The sequence below is a fragment of the Callionymus lyra genome, chromosome 3 (assembly GCF_982586985.1).
Source record: "Callionymus lyra chromosome 3, fCalLyr1.hap1.1, whole genome shotgun sequence".
In the NCBI taxonomy this organism is placed as follows: domain Eukaryota; kingdom Metazoa; phylum Chordata; class Actinopteri; order Syngnathiformes; family Callionymidae; genus Callionymus; species Callionymus lyra.
Genome location: NC_141820.1, coordinates 36,072,517 through 36,087,203, shown reverse-complemented (window position 1 = coordinate 36,087,203; position 14,687 = coordinate 36,072,517). Strand labels below are relative to the sequence as shown.

General features: G+C 41.0%; 1 pseudogene; it reads left to right on the top strand.

Annotated features, from left to right (window-relative positions):
• Nucleotides 1-6,162: 6,162 nt before the first annotated feature.
• LOC148084635 (uncharacterized) lies at nt 6,163-14,302 on the top strand (annotated as a pseudogene).
• The last annotated feature ends 385 nt before the right edge of the window (nt 14,303-14,687 follow it).

Genomic DNA, 14,687 nt, shown 5'->3' with positions numbered 1-14,687 from the left:
AAATATTGCTTGAATTTAGACGACATCTCAAATAATATACCACATCATTTTTAAGTTTCCCAACCAGCCCTCAGACTGGCCCCTACATGTGTATTTGGAGACGCTACAGTCGCCATAGTTCAGCTGTAAAAAGACACATAATGAGCCACAGCTCTCCCCGCATCACAAGAAAGCAGGTGAACGTCTTGAGCGGTGACAGAAACATTTGATAAATCTTTAATCAGCTGCTGAGTGTAACACAAGTGGAATCAGGGGGAAGGCAATAGCTGTGGGGTTTTTGAAAACAGGTTTTTTTTTTCCAACCCTGTCCTTCTTGAATCTAAAGCCTGAATGCCTGGAGTGAATATGGTAATCTGTATCTGTGAGTAAGTCTGGATCGCATTATAGGTGACGCCTTAATACATTTGAGAAATCTAGTAGATGCACCTCTGATGATGTCGGCTCCATTAACTTTAGAATCCTATAGAATCAAAAGATGTTCTCAGTTTTCACTGTTGCAACAACACAATAAGAGCTTCGGGTCAACCTGCATCTGAGGTTTGCAGTTCACATCTTAGTGCACAATCATTCATGATGATTCACAAGCTGTAGAGGATTTCCTTACAAACTTTATGGTATCAAAGTCCTACCACCATGCAGAGACAAATTATCAGCTTTACTAGAATACTTAACCAAGCCGGTCCTTTTGAAACTTTAAAGGTTTACGTTTTAAGGTTTAAGAATCAGAAACAGGCCATCTTGGTACATACATGCATACAGCATGTTTTATTAAATAAAAACAGTATTTTTTAAAATAAGGCTAAAGTGTATGTTTGTAGCAGACTTTGTATGTGTTGTGTATAAATTACAATATGTTTCAACATATTTCCTCACTTCCGAATAGGACCCAAGAATCTTAAATGACACCACTTTACGAAGGACAAAAACGAATAGATTTGTTTAAAATGAGGTGTAAGTGACGAAAGAAGATAAGTGCATACGATTGTCCTTCAGGCTGAGGAAATTGACCCGCTCACTTCTTTAGACGTTTCACTGTCATGCAGAGCATCTGTCAAAAAACTCAGGGAATCTCCCCCCAAAGCATTTAATGTTCACTTCTGTCCAAGGACGAATCAATTAGTGATGGGAGATGGACAGATGGAGGCGAAGGACGGTAGTGCCTTAGGTGAGTTGTATGCTTTAAGTAGAGTCTGTCTAGTGCATGTTTCCCTCGTTCTCTTTCTCTCTCTCGCACACACAACATTCCTCCACATGAAACACGGGCGAGGATCCTTCAATGGTGAATATTTAATCGCTTCATCAAACGGAATGATAAAGCAGCTTCAGAGTAAACCCCTGACGACATAAAGACAAGTTGCAAGTCGCTCTAGGAAGATCACAATCCATCATTTGGGTGGAATCAAGACTGGACAGGGACACACACACACACACACACACACACACACACACACTAGCCTTGTTAAGACATCCCTACCAGATTTTTGGTTAAGCATTTTATGTTTTTGAAAGCCACTTAAAAAGTTTTGCAGAAAAAAGATAAATATGGCGTTTGAGGATGAGATTCAGAGAAACAATGAGAAGATGTTTTGATCCATCACACAACATTTTCAGCTTATATGAAAAACACAAGTATGATGATTCAAACTGTTTTGGTTAAAGAGCTTCAGCATGTGAAGTAGTTGTTACTATTATAGAGTAAAAAACTGAAACAAATCAACAAAAGTAATGGAATTACAGCTGTAATTGAAAATTAAGTGCTGATGATCTACAGAAGAAGAATAAATAGGTAGATTAAATTAAAAAATGACTTTCAACAGGGATGTCTTAGATGTTCTCCATATTTATGAACCCCCACATTCCCATCTTTCACCTTCAAAGTGAGTCGTTCCATCAAGGTTTTTTTTCCAATTCCACATTCACAGTGAAAACTGATAACTGAATTAGGGTAGCTGCTGGTAACCATAGTAACTGTCTGCTCGGTACAAAAGTGGGGGAAAGAAAAGTTAAATGGCGGGCGGTGAGGATGGACAGAAGAAAATCCATTAACAGCAGCGATTGTACTAATTAAGGAGAGATGGAGGAACCACATGAGTGACACCCGGAAGAAGAAGTGAGAACGTCTTACATGTGAGAGAGGAAGATGTCTCCTTTTTTTCTGAGGATAAAGGATTTCTGAGTAACTAGTGAATATCTGAGCTTCATCCTGATGTATTAGCTTGTCATAATCCAGCTGTTTGAAAGAACATGTCATAGTCATGGTGAGCTAAGATAAGAAAGGTTGGGATCAGACTGGGCCAGGTATACGCTCAGTCATGAAGTGTCTATGGCCCCACATCTTGACATCTTAACCTAGTTCATTTGGAGGACCAGTGTAGGAAGTTGACCAGAGTCCAGCCATGTCTGAGCTGAAGCCTGGACAAGCCAAATAATTTTTAAGTTAGTTATCCCATCATCACAAGGTCACATCACAGGGGGATGGGTAGAGCGGTAAAGGCTGGAACAATGTTGTGTTATCTCAGGGTCAAGGTGACCCAAAGGCCCAGAAACAAATGTGTTTGAGGTATCCATTGTGTTATCTCTGGGTCAAAGTGAAGGCCCTCCCTGGCTTCCATAAATACATATGCCGTGGTGGAGGTCCTTCACCTTGTTGTCATCATTTGTTGTGCAAACACGTTTACCATCAACACTTGTCAGTAACACATATTGAGTGTAACTATCAGTTTTAAAAATGTAAAACAAATATAATAATAAATGCAAGCTTATTGACACTGCCAGGGCATTTATGTACCACAAATATATGTATCACAAATAAAGTGATGAATGAAGATTCAAAGACACGACAGTTAAGGCACATTCAGAGACAAAGAAAAAAGCCGTCTAAAGTAACTTCATCATCGCGTGCTATCTAATTAACTGAGCTCTCCACAATGAAGGAATAATTCAACAGATCGTTTGAACTTAAAAAAAGAAAATAGTGATCAATATTGTTAAATCCAATATAAAATACTAGCAAAAAGGGTAAGATGGAATGAGAAGTCATGCAGCACCATCTTCAAACACACAATTAAATAAATAAAAAATAAGTTCAATATTAAGAGCCGAGTGTTCATATGTGGTCACTTCATGTTAATCAGGAAAAAACATTGATTCACACTTTATGATCACTTTCAACTATCCATCTTTTAAACATATTACAAAAAAAATCATCAATCAAAGTACTATATAGTACTATATATATCAAGTCAAGTCAAGTTCTTTTATTGTCAAATATGCATGTATTAAGACATACAGCATAAATAAAATGAAAATCAATAGAACCAGATTGGTTTTACCAACAGTGGGGAGGACAACAGGGAACAACAACAACAAAGACGCACCCAACTCATTCTTGCACCACACCACTCCAGTGAACTATCCCAACACACAGAACACAAAAACAAGGGACCCCACCACCACCTGTAACTCCACCACCTTTGGCGCCAGCCGGCTATTAATGACACAGAAAACAGAATATTATTGCAGGGAACAAAATGTATATTTTTAGCACAAATCAATGACGATTAATTCTTAAATAAAAATTCCACACAAGTAACGGTCTCTGGCCGGAGGTACCGACGCAACGAATGTAAACTGAATATAATTGAAATCAACGCACTAACTTATGTTAATAAAGAAACAAAATAATACAAATAACAGTTAGGGAATAACCAAAATAAATCAAACGACTCAGATTAACTAAATATAAGCAGGTATGAGACAATCAAAAGTGTGATCTCCGCCAACTCTTCAAGTCCCAACCCAGCAAGAAGAATATAATAAAGCACAAAAAGAGGAGAGGAGGCGACTCCAACAGAGGATGGGAAGAGGATCTGGAGAGAGGAGACCCAGGCCTGCTCCTGAGCTGACGACTTTACCGTGGCACGCCGGGTCTTCTTTTGTAGCCCTTGAGCATTTATTACAGCAGTTATAGGTCGTCCAGACCACCTCAACCTTGACGGTTAATTTTGCTATCACAACGGGGTGAATCAACTTAACTCAATGATTGCGCAACTTAATTGAACACAGCATTTAATACATAATGACGGCACCTACCGGCAAACAGAGCTGAGAGACCTCAAGGCCGAAAGGCAGGAGGGTATTCGAACCAGGAAGTGAGAGTATAGCAGGGACTTACTTCCTTTTATTAAAGAATGTAAGCAAAAAATCATGACAGCATAGAATGACTACAACACGAAGTATTGTCATTCTTTTCAGCTATTTTCAACCTAACAATTTGAAAACTATCACATCCTTCTTCATGTGTTGCTCTTCTCCAGAGATGGCACAGATTCATCCTCCCAGAAGATAATCATGCGCTTTTTCCTAATCAAACCCCTTAAACATCGTTAGCAGAGCTCGTTAGCGGCAGAAGATGCTATCACACGTTAGTCACAGTCGCAGATCTCATCTCACCTCCGTCACCCGGAACATCGGGAAGGCTGAAGCCTGATCAACAGCCCTGATAAACGCTTAATGCATCTGGTTATAGGACCAGCTTGATGACATCACCAAGTAGCGGGATAGTCTACTTGGACAAAAGAACTGAAGAGATGTAGAAGTTGGAATGTGCTTTAAAATAGTCAAGTGACCTTTCCAGGTTACCTCCGCCTCTTGCCTAATATAACTGGGAGACACTTCAGCCTCTTCCTGGCCTGTAAAAGGAACAAGAGACAGTAGCTGAACTAGGACAGAGCTTAACCATATTGGCTAAAAGTCTTGCATTCACCAGAACCGAATCGGAGACTGTCACCCTTAAAAAAGGTATGCAGTCATAAGAGCACCTCCTGTCTGTTCTAGCTCCTCTTATCCGCTGTGGTTTTCAACTAAGCGTTTCTATTCCCAACACGGGAGCGTTTTGAAGCTCGTTCCAACATAAGCCAAGGAAAACCACTGTTCTTTGATGAGCACAGTGGGTGTTTCTGTTTTTGCTGCCGAAATTTAGGTCAGACGCTGAGGAGCTTGATTGTTATATTAGAAAGCTGTAGGAAGGGGAAATATGGAAAACAGCTTTGGACCTCAACATGAACCTTGTGTGTAAGAATTTTGTCACAATAGTCTCAAAAACAACTAAAGCTAGTAGTTACTCCTGTGTATTCATGTAAATGACAAAAAAGAAAACATGGAATGCATAAAAGTCATAGTTATTGATGAAAAAATTATGTGGTTATTATCAAAGAACATGATATAGCAGTTCTAAAATTGAACTCTTATGAGCTTTCCTATTATTATATTTAGCTGAATTGGGTTCTGACAGCGCCCGTCATGTGTGTTAGTAACATTTTGAAATACCAACATAATCTGTTGTCTCCTGCCTAACTGGATTGATGACTTGGGAATATTCCACTGAGCCCTCTGATAGGAAAAAGCATAAACCCTGACACCGGTGCAGATACAGTTATTGGACCATCATTTACACTTTATGAGTCGCTCGGCACCTTGGAGGTGCGCTGCAACATTATTGGCAAGTTTATTGATCGGTTGAGGGTAGAGTAGAAAGAGCTGCGTTCAGGCTCCAATTCAGAAGGTCTTCAATAAACTACATGAGCTCATTAGGAGTCATTTCAATCCGTGGTTTTAAAATGATGATGATCAAACCGTTCAAGAACCTGATCTGAATGTTTGGGCAACTTTAGAGAAAGATTTCAGTTTGGTGGCTTGACACTCTGAAACTTCTTTCTGCAGAACATGTTCAACATTTCCAATCCTTGTCGATCCCAATTCTTGTAAATCTACATCATTAAATACAACGTTATTGATATTTATCAGTAACGCTTAGGAAGACCACAAACAACAAGAGATATCTAACAGCGCTCTCCAGTGGCTGAAACAAGTATATTGTATTTATTTTTCTTAATACATTTTATCATTCATTTTCTAGTGATTAGTTTCATTTTTTAAATGAATTAATTGTCATTTCGATTATTTATTTATTTTTACTGTTTCATCTAGAACATCCCTTGCCATATTCATGTGACCACAGATTGATGAAGTGTTAAAGATTGATATGAAGACAAAGTCAAGTCCTTATTTTTTCTAAAGATGGTAATATGCTTTATTTGATCAATCTTTTGTTTTGAGGTTTTTTTGGGGGGGGGACATTTTTGTTTTTAGTTCAGAAGAGAGATGGGGGTGAGAATCGTCGAAATCAGCCGCAATTCTAAAATTAATTATTATTTAAATAATCATTGTTGAATTGCGTCCAATTTGTAATGTGATACATGTTAAATTAACATGCATCACATTTGAAATTGGACGCATTTTAATGTTCATGATGGTCTTTTGACCATTTTTTTTTACTCTGTCCTGAAATTGTGCACATGCACCACTGCAGAAAACATGGCAGACATAAAGAAAACAACACAAAACTATTGCTAAAATGTTTATTCTTGCGGGTGAGAAGAGAGTCAAATGCATCATGAGCCACTGGAGATGACCTTTTGGCACTGTGCACTTTCAGTGGTAGGAAGGACGTGTAAACATGTGTAAGGTGAATGAATGTAGATTAATTGTGGTCAGCCAGCGCTTTCATAAATAAATTAAATCATTTCTAGAGAATTTTTTGGAAACCAAAACGTTATATCAGTGATCTTATAGAACAGCGACATCTACTGACAAAAACAAGAACGCGCAGTTTCATATGTGAGCGGACATATTGTCAATGGGGATTTCTTTCTTTCATTAAGATTGTTTTTTTTTAGGATGAACGCTCCGTGTAACTTTTGGTCGTTGGATTTTCGATGCGAGAGCAGAAATGAAAAACGAGTGGTTATTCAACTTTCCTTTTAAGAACAAAAAAAGAAATACGCGTTTTTTTATTATTTGAATCGAATTACCAGAATTAAAAAATCGGTCGATATTTAATTGGTAAGATAAACGAAAAACAAAACAATTGCTAATCACTGAAACATAAAAACGGGTCGTTTTTTGGATTACCCTGAACAGGATGTTAGTATTTTCAGAATAAGAGAATCGCGATTGAGCCAGTAGAGGTCAGGATCTGTGCAGTTAACGGGAGAGAATGACTTTGAAACCTTGCGCCAATACAATTTTGGAGATGGCAAAAGAGGGCTTGTCATCTGCAGAAATATCTGCACAAATAATGTCTGAAAGTGGAGCCCAACGTGGATTTTTGGCCAGAATATTAGTATAATTATTAATAATTTTAGTTTGTTTGTATGTGTTAGTAGTGTATGTGCTAAGAACTACTCATCAACATTACCATGAATCAAGGTGTCAGGTATATCTTTCTCAGGCTTCAGTTGTGACATCAATGTTGTGTTTGTGAATGTCATTAAATAGCTTTTAAGCTTGAAAACACACCAACTATACCGTATATTTTGTTTATTTTAGAGAGGCGGTTTATAAAAATCATTATGAAGAAACCTGGCCAGATAATTGAAGAGTGTATGGAATGGAGAGAAAGAGACAAAAAGACACAAACAGACACACAGGCAAGACAACAGACAGACAGGAAGAGAGGAGACAGAAACAGACATCGACAACGACAGACAGTTCATTATTTCTACTATTCTAACCCCCCTCTCTTTCAGGGTGCACGCAATCTTAATCAAACACCCTATCAAGCTGACTACATGGGTCACAAGGTTCTTCTGGACCAAAATGAAAAACTGGCCATGTTTGGGGTCACCCACGTTGAGGCCATTGATGGCTTTAGTAAGAAAATTGTGGCTAATTCGACAATGCCGATAATAAATAATCTGGCCATCTAGGATGTCGGGAATGCGGAAGCGGTGGACCCAAATGTGAAACAGGCTTTTTCCGAAGAAAGTAAAGTCTTTAATAACGAAAATAGATCCACTGGGAAAAGTTCATAAACAGTCTCAAATCCAAAACGTAGTCGATGATCAAACGATCCAAACGGGGAAAAACAAAGAAACAAACGGGAACTGAAGAGGGTGCAGGCTGCAGACAGTCACTAGCACTGGAGACTGTGACGTGTACTTGGGGCCTTCTGCAAGGCACTGGGAGCTACCTCTAGCTTCACCTCTGGCTACCACCTCTAATCCAATGGGCAGTCCGAAAGGTCAAACCAGGACCCACAGTCTGCTCTCCCCCAATAGACACAATATCAATAGGTATTCCGTGGAGTTTGAATACATGATTGACAATCAGCGGTAGGAGAAGGCCGGCAGGAGGTCAGTGGGAGGACTTCCTCCTGGAGCAGACTGAGCAGGCCGCCACAAAGTCTTTAACGTCCTTGGCTACCTCTGGCCACCGGAAACGCTGCCTGATGAAACTGAGAGTATGTGTAAGTAAGTAAGTAAGTAATATTTATTTATATAGCGCTTTTCCAGACCAGGGTCACAAAGCGCTTAAACAAACAAAACAATACTCAAAAAAGTATATACACTTTAAAGATCAAGATAATACTGAGGACAACTCCTTCTTGTTAAGACATGAAAACAAACTGTTACAATAGTCCAGATGAGAAGAAACAAACGCATGGATTACAAGCTCCAGATCATGTTCAGACAACATTTTCCTAAGTTTAGAGATTTTTCTCAGTTGAAGGAAACAGTTTCTGGGCAGTTTTCTGCAGTGTCGAACAAGAGACATGTCTTTATTAAAAACAACACCCAGGTTTCTCAGGCTTAGTTTGACAGACTGACCTAAGTCACCCAAGTACTGACTCAACCCTGGAATCTTATCATCAGGAGCAATCACCAGTGTTTCAGTTTTGTCCACATTTAGCTGTAGAGTGTTTTCACTCAGCCATTGTTTGATTTCTAGCAAACAATTGACTAAGCTGTTCAGCCTTTGGGGCTCAGTTGGATCAAAAGAGCAGTAGAGCTGGATGTCATCAGCAAAAATGTGATAAGAAACATCTGGAAATCTCTGAATGATTTTACCGAGGGGAATCAAGTACAGCAAAAACAATAAAGGACCCAGAACAGAACCTTGAGGGACTCCACACAACAGATCTGCCGATTCAGACCTCATTTGATTGACAGATACACTAAAACTGCGCCCAGAAAGCTAAGATCAGAACCATTCTAACACAGACCCAGACAGTCCCACTTCATCCCTTAGTCTTCTCAGCAGGATCTGGTGATCAACTCTGTCAAAGGCTGAGGACAGATCCAAAAGAACCAGAACAGTGAATTTACCAGAGTCAGCCGACATCATGATGTCACTGGACACTTTCAATAAAGCTGTCACGGTAGAGTGATGTTTACGGAAGCCAGACTGAAACTTCTCATGGATGTCGCTCTGATCCAGGAACAAAGACAGCTGCTCAGACACCACCTTCTCCAAGATCTTGGACAAGAAAGGGAGCTTAGAAATAGGCCTGAAATTACTGAGGTCAGTTGGGTCTAAGCCTGGTTTTTTGAGCAGAGGCTCCACAATGGCATGTTTAAATGCATTGGGAAAAACCCCTGTGGAAAGGGAGAGGTTCACCATATTGGTAACCCAGGGGCCAATTACATCAAATACTTTGATAAAAAGCCTACAAGGAAGGACGTCATCTGAGCAAGAGGAGGGTGTCATCTTGTTCACTAGTGCCGAAATATCACCCAAAGATACAGCAGTGAAGGAGGACCAAGAGGAGGAGATGGGCTCAGAGACGGTAGGGGTTCCAAACAAAGGGGGAGAGATTTTCTCTTTGATCAATTTAATTTTGTCTATGAAAAATCTCAACAATGCATTGCTGTCAGCTTCACAGAAGACAGGCGTGATTTGAGGAGCAGGAGACACGAGAGAAATAATCGTGTCAAACAAAACTTTGGGGTTTTTCCTATTTGCTGCTACCAGTTTTCTGATGTAATCAGATCTAGCAGTTTCTACCATCTCATTATAAGAAGTCATCAGATCCCTGAGGTGAAGTCTATGCACCTCAAGTTTAGTGGACTTCCAGAGACGCTCAGTCTTTCGACAAAGTCTCTTCAGACTCAGGAGATCTTCATTTGTCCAAGGGCACCTTTTTTTTCTGAATTTTCAAGTTCGATTAAACAGGTGTTACTCGATACAGTATTTCAACACCAGGTGTAAGACCTGGATGCCAAGTTACCTTAGAACTGTGACCCCATTGGAGGAACTGGGAGCGAACGGACTCCGGGACGAACAGCAGGTTGGTGTGTTCCCAGGTGTTGGGTGATCCTTTTGACCCTCCAAGACCACTTTTCAATGTCCCATACTGCTGCTCGGATAAAGCAAGTCTTGGGGAGTATAGTCTTCGCTTCAGTAGTCTCTTGGGGGGGTTTCAAACTGGCGAGAAAGGGCATCGGGCTTGGTATTCTTGCTCCAAGGTCTGTAGGAAAGAGAGAAAAAAAACGAGCCAGGGACAGTGCCCAATAGGCCTGGCGAGAGTTCAATCTTCGAGCATCTCTGAGGTAGGTCAATTTTTTGTGGTCTGTCAAGACTACAATGACATCTCTGACCCTTCCAACCAGTGTCTCCACTCCTGAAGAGCTGCCACCACAGCCAGAAGCTCCCGGTTGCCGATGTCGTAGTTCCCCTCCGCTGATGTTAGCTTTCATGAGAAGAAGGCCCACGGGAGGACCTTGTTGTCTTCCGGCTGCCTCTGGGAGAGTATTGCTCCGATGCCTGTTATGAAGGTGTCCACTTCCACAATGAACTGTTGCGAAGTGTCCGGATGTCGAAGAATGGGAGCCGAGGAGAAGAGTTGCCAGAGATGATTGAAGGCGGCAGTGGCCTCCGGCGTCCAGATGAATCTCAATTTGGTGGATGTCAGCTGTGTGAGGGGAGCAGCTACCGTACTGTATCCCAGAATAAACCTTCTATAAAAATTGGCAAAACCAAGGAACTGCTGCAGCTGCTTATGGTTAGTGGTTGCCACTTGGCGACTGCCTCTATCTTGACCTTGCCCTAGAATAAAACCTAAAAAGTTCACTGAACTGACCCCAAACTCACACTTCTCAGCTTTAACAAAGAGCCTGTTCGCCAAAAAAGCACTGGAGGACAAGTCACACGTGCTGGGAGTGTTCTTCATGGGACCTGGAGAATATGAGGATGTCATCAAGGTACACGTATACAAACACATTAATAACATCACGGAGCACATCATTTATCAGGGCCTGGAAAATGGCAGGGGCATTAGTCAGACCAAACGGCATCACCAAGTACTCAAAGTGACCAAGAGGTGTTTTAAAAGCAGTCTTCCACTTGTCGCCTTTCCTGATACGCACAAGGTGGTAAGCATTGCGTAGATCTAGATTTAGTGAAAACCACTGCTTCTTTAAGTGGTTCCAATGAAGGATAGATATGTGGGAGGGGGTAGCGGTTTTAAGTGTAATCAATACATGGTCGGAGAGACTTTTCCTTCTTTTTGACAAAAAAGAAGCCAGCCCCAAGAGGGTAAGAGGATGGTCTAATAAGCCCTGCAGCTAGCGATTCACGAATATATGCTTCCATGGCCTCCCTCCCTGCCAGGATAGGGGGTATCGGATATGGGAGGAGAAGAAACAGATCTAGCAGGAGCCTCATCAGACCGCAGACAGTGAGAGACAAAACGGGCTCCAAGCAGAGATGGAGGACTTAGAGCAGTCGAACTGTGGGTTGTGGAGACGAAGCCAGGGAACAAGGCCCAGTACATTAGACGAAGATGGAGAAGGAATTGCAAACAATATGAGGGTCTCTGAGTGGTTCCCAGAAACCGTGAGGAACACAGAGGAAGTCTGTTGGGTCATGTTAGGTAAAGAACTACCGCTTATAGGTCTAGGTGCTTCAAGCTCAATAAGGGGATATTAAGGGTCCCAGCAAAAGCTAGATCAATAACATTTTCGGCACAAAAAGTAAAACTTTAACTCAGGTCTTGGTGCCTCCAAAGCAAAGTGAAGGGAAGGTGGATACGGTCAATCAACTCAGTATTAGACAGTGTGTGGTTTACCTTGGTAGAGGTTGGGGCCGAAGGTCGAGGTGACCGGGGACGAAGTAGGCAGGAGCGAAGAACGTGGCCTGAAGGCTCACAGTACAAGCAAAGGCCCTGAGTGAGCCTTCCTGCGCAAGTCTAGTCCTGCCTAGTTGCATAGGTTCACTATCCTCAATGTCAGTCAACTCAGGGAAGGTAGTAGGAAGAATAGCTGGGATATAACCTGATGTGGAAGCAGGTCTCAACTCCCCATCTCTGTTGTCCAATCTAATGTATAAATGAATTAACTCCTCCAGGGTGTTCCAGCCACTCTCCGAAGCCAAAACCTGAAAATTAACAGAGTATGTTCTGACTGGGTTAGCGCCCTGGTGGAGATTAAACAATTTTCTGGATGGTGCAGTAGCTGAACGGAAAGGCAAGTCAACTCATCTCTTCCGTGAATGCCAGATAAGAATCTTGTACTGGCAAGTGAGACTCCCATAACGCAGTTGCCCATTCACCTGCTCTACCCGTCAGAAGATTAATCAATTAAGCTAATTGGGCTCTGTCTGTGGAGTAAGATCTAGTTTGTTGCTCAAAAACAAGCTGACACTGCAATAAAAACGGCTACAGTGGCCAACCTCGCCCAAATAAAGTTCAGGTGCTGGGATCGATGGTTCCGAATGGTTGACAACTGCTCCAGCAGAAAAAGTAAACGAGGAAGCAGGTGCATCAGGAGTTAGAGGAGGAGTGACATCAGCTGCAGGAGTCGAGAGGCTCTGTGTCCGATTCATGGCAGCGGTGAAGGATTGAAAGGAGACATAAAGTTCTTGGGTTGCCTTCTCCAGGGTTGATAAAACAGTCTCAAATCCAAAACGTAGTCAATGATCCAACGATCCGAACGGGGAGACCTAGGAAGTATTCCAAAAACATCGAAGAAGTCATCAGGTCATTTGACGATGCTTTCAGGGAACCCAGGTTCTTTTCAGCAACACTCCATAATTGCCAGATTGTCCGCAACTGTTTCATCTCCTCCTCTGTCAACAAAAAACAGAAAAAAGTCTCAGAAAATTAATACTCAAAATAATAAAGTGAGGACAGAACAATGACATGAGCAGTGGTGGGCCGTGAATTTCACACATAGGCCCGCACGTTTGAATGAATCCACCTCTCAATAACTACTTTAAGATTCTTTATACACCATAGAGATCTGACGTTTATCATCAAATAAACATCAGTGCATTATATCAAAATATCACTCCCACTACAGTCTGTGTGTTTCCATGGCCACGACACACACGCTCTGCGGCTTTGCAAGTATATCTGCGACCAGATCAAACTCTTCAGCCATTGTGTGTTTAAAAAAAAACTGTTAAAATAACTCAAATCATTGTTTCAGCTACATGTGACTTGTCTCAGTGCTATCCAATCAGAGGACATGAACGTCTCACATGTTCAACGAGCTCAACGCGTCCAGCGTCATGGAAGCTGTGATGCAGGTAGCTTCCAAAGCACTGACTTTGTGTCGCTAACTCGAATGTGATTGGTTAACACAATCCTTCGGCTGCTGTTGGTTTCAATGGGCAAGGGCCAGCTCTGAAGCGACTGAATGACTCGGGTAACACGTGACCGGCTGCTTAAAAATGATTGGATGAAAGCTCTCACATGAATGTACAATCCTGGAAACTTTTTTTTTTTTTTTTAATTAAGAAATTCAATTTATTTTCTGATTATGTTTAGGCCAGCAGAAAAGGCCTTGCTGGCCCTGACGGCCCGCTACTGCATATGAGGATGTATGAGTGTACAACAGTCTTAAACAGTTCCTAAACAGTATTGTTCAAATTGACAACAGATAATATGCATAGTTAATAACTTCCATAGAAAATGGACATAATGACTAATTTAATGACGTTTAAAGGCCCTTACTAACTATTTATCGTACATTCAACAGACCTGCAGTACTTGCCTTATGGTATGTGGGACCAGATCAGAGTGGACCATGGCAGAGAGTTCAACTTGACACTGTTTATGCAGGAGTTGCTTTCAAGTCATCGCCATAACCAGGAGAGAAGGCTTTACTTTCAGACTACATCAACAAGGGTTAGTACAATAGATGAATGTGAGGGGGATCTGGCCTGAGGTCAACAATCATGTCAACTATCCTCTGAAGCAAGCCCTCCTGCAGCTAGTTGATCAAGAGGAAGTTGACATGGAAAATTACCTTGTGAAATACTGCATGTCAAACCTAACTTGTCAGTTGTGTCAGGTTGGCCTTACGAAGGTGGTGGAATCATGGAATGCTCATCGAATTCCAGGCGAAAGAAAGTACATTGAATAGAGAAAATAATAAACATGGGTATTCTTGAGACCAATCACAGCTCTACAGGTAAAGGTGTACCAAACGCTCTGGTTAACACAACTCGTATTGTGTGATGTGTGCTGTCCTATGTTAATATAAACGTTCACCCTCACACCTTTTCTGATTTATATATTTATATATATATATATATATATATAAATATAAATATATATAGTATAGTTTGAGTGAAGTTATAAAAACAGTGCATATACAGTGAACATCAATAAGACCCAATGTCTTTTTTTTATAAAACAAAACAAATAATAAAACAAAACAATAATTGTAATGGCACAAACGGTGTTAGAATCCTTAATTTGCTTCTTGTGAACGACACATAACAGAAATAAAAACAATTAACAAGCGGCGATGAACGTGTAAATTCAACACAAGAGGATTACTCGTTATGAACAGGGATCACAAAACAGAAAATACTTCAGACAGACCATTGACCTCAAATAT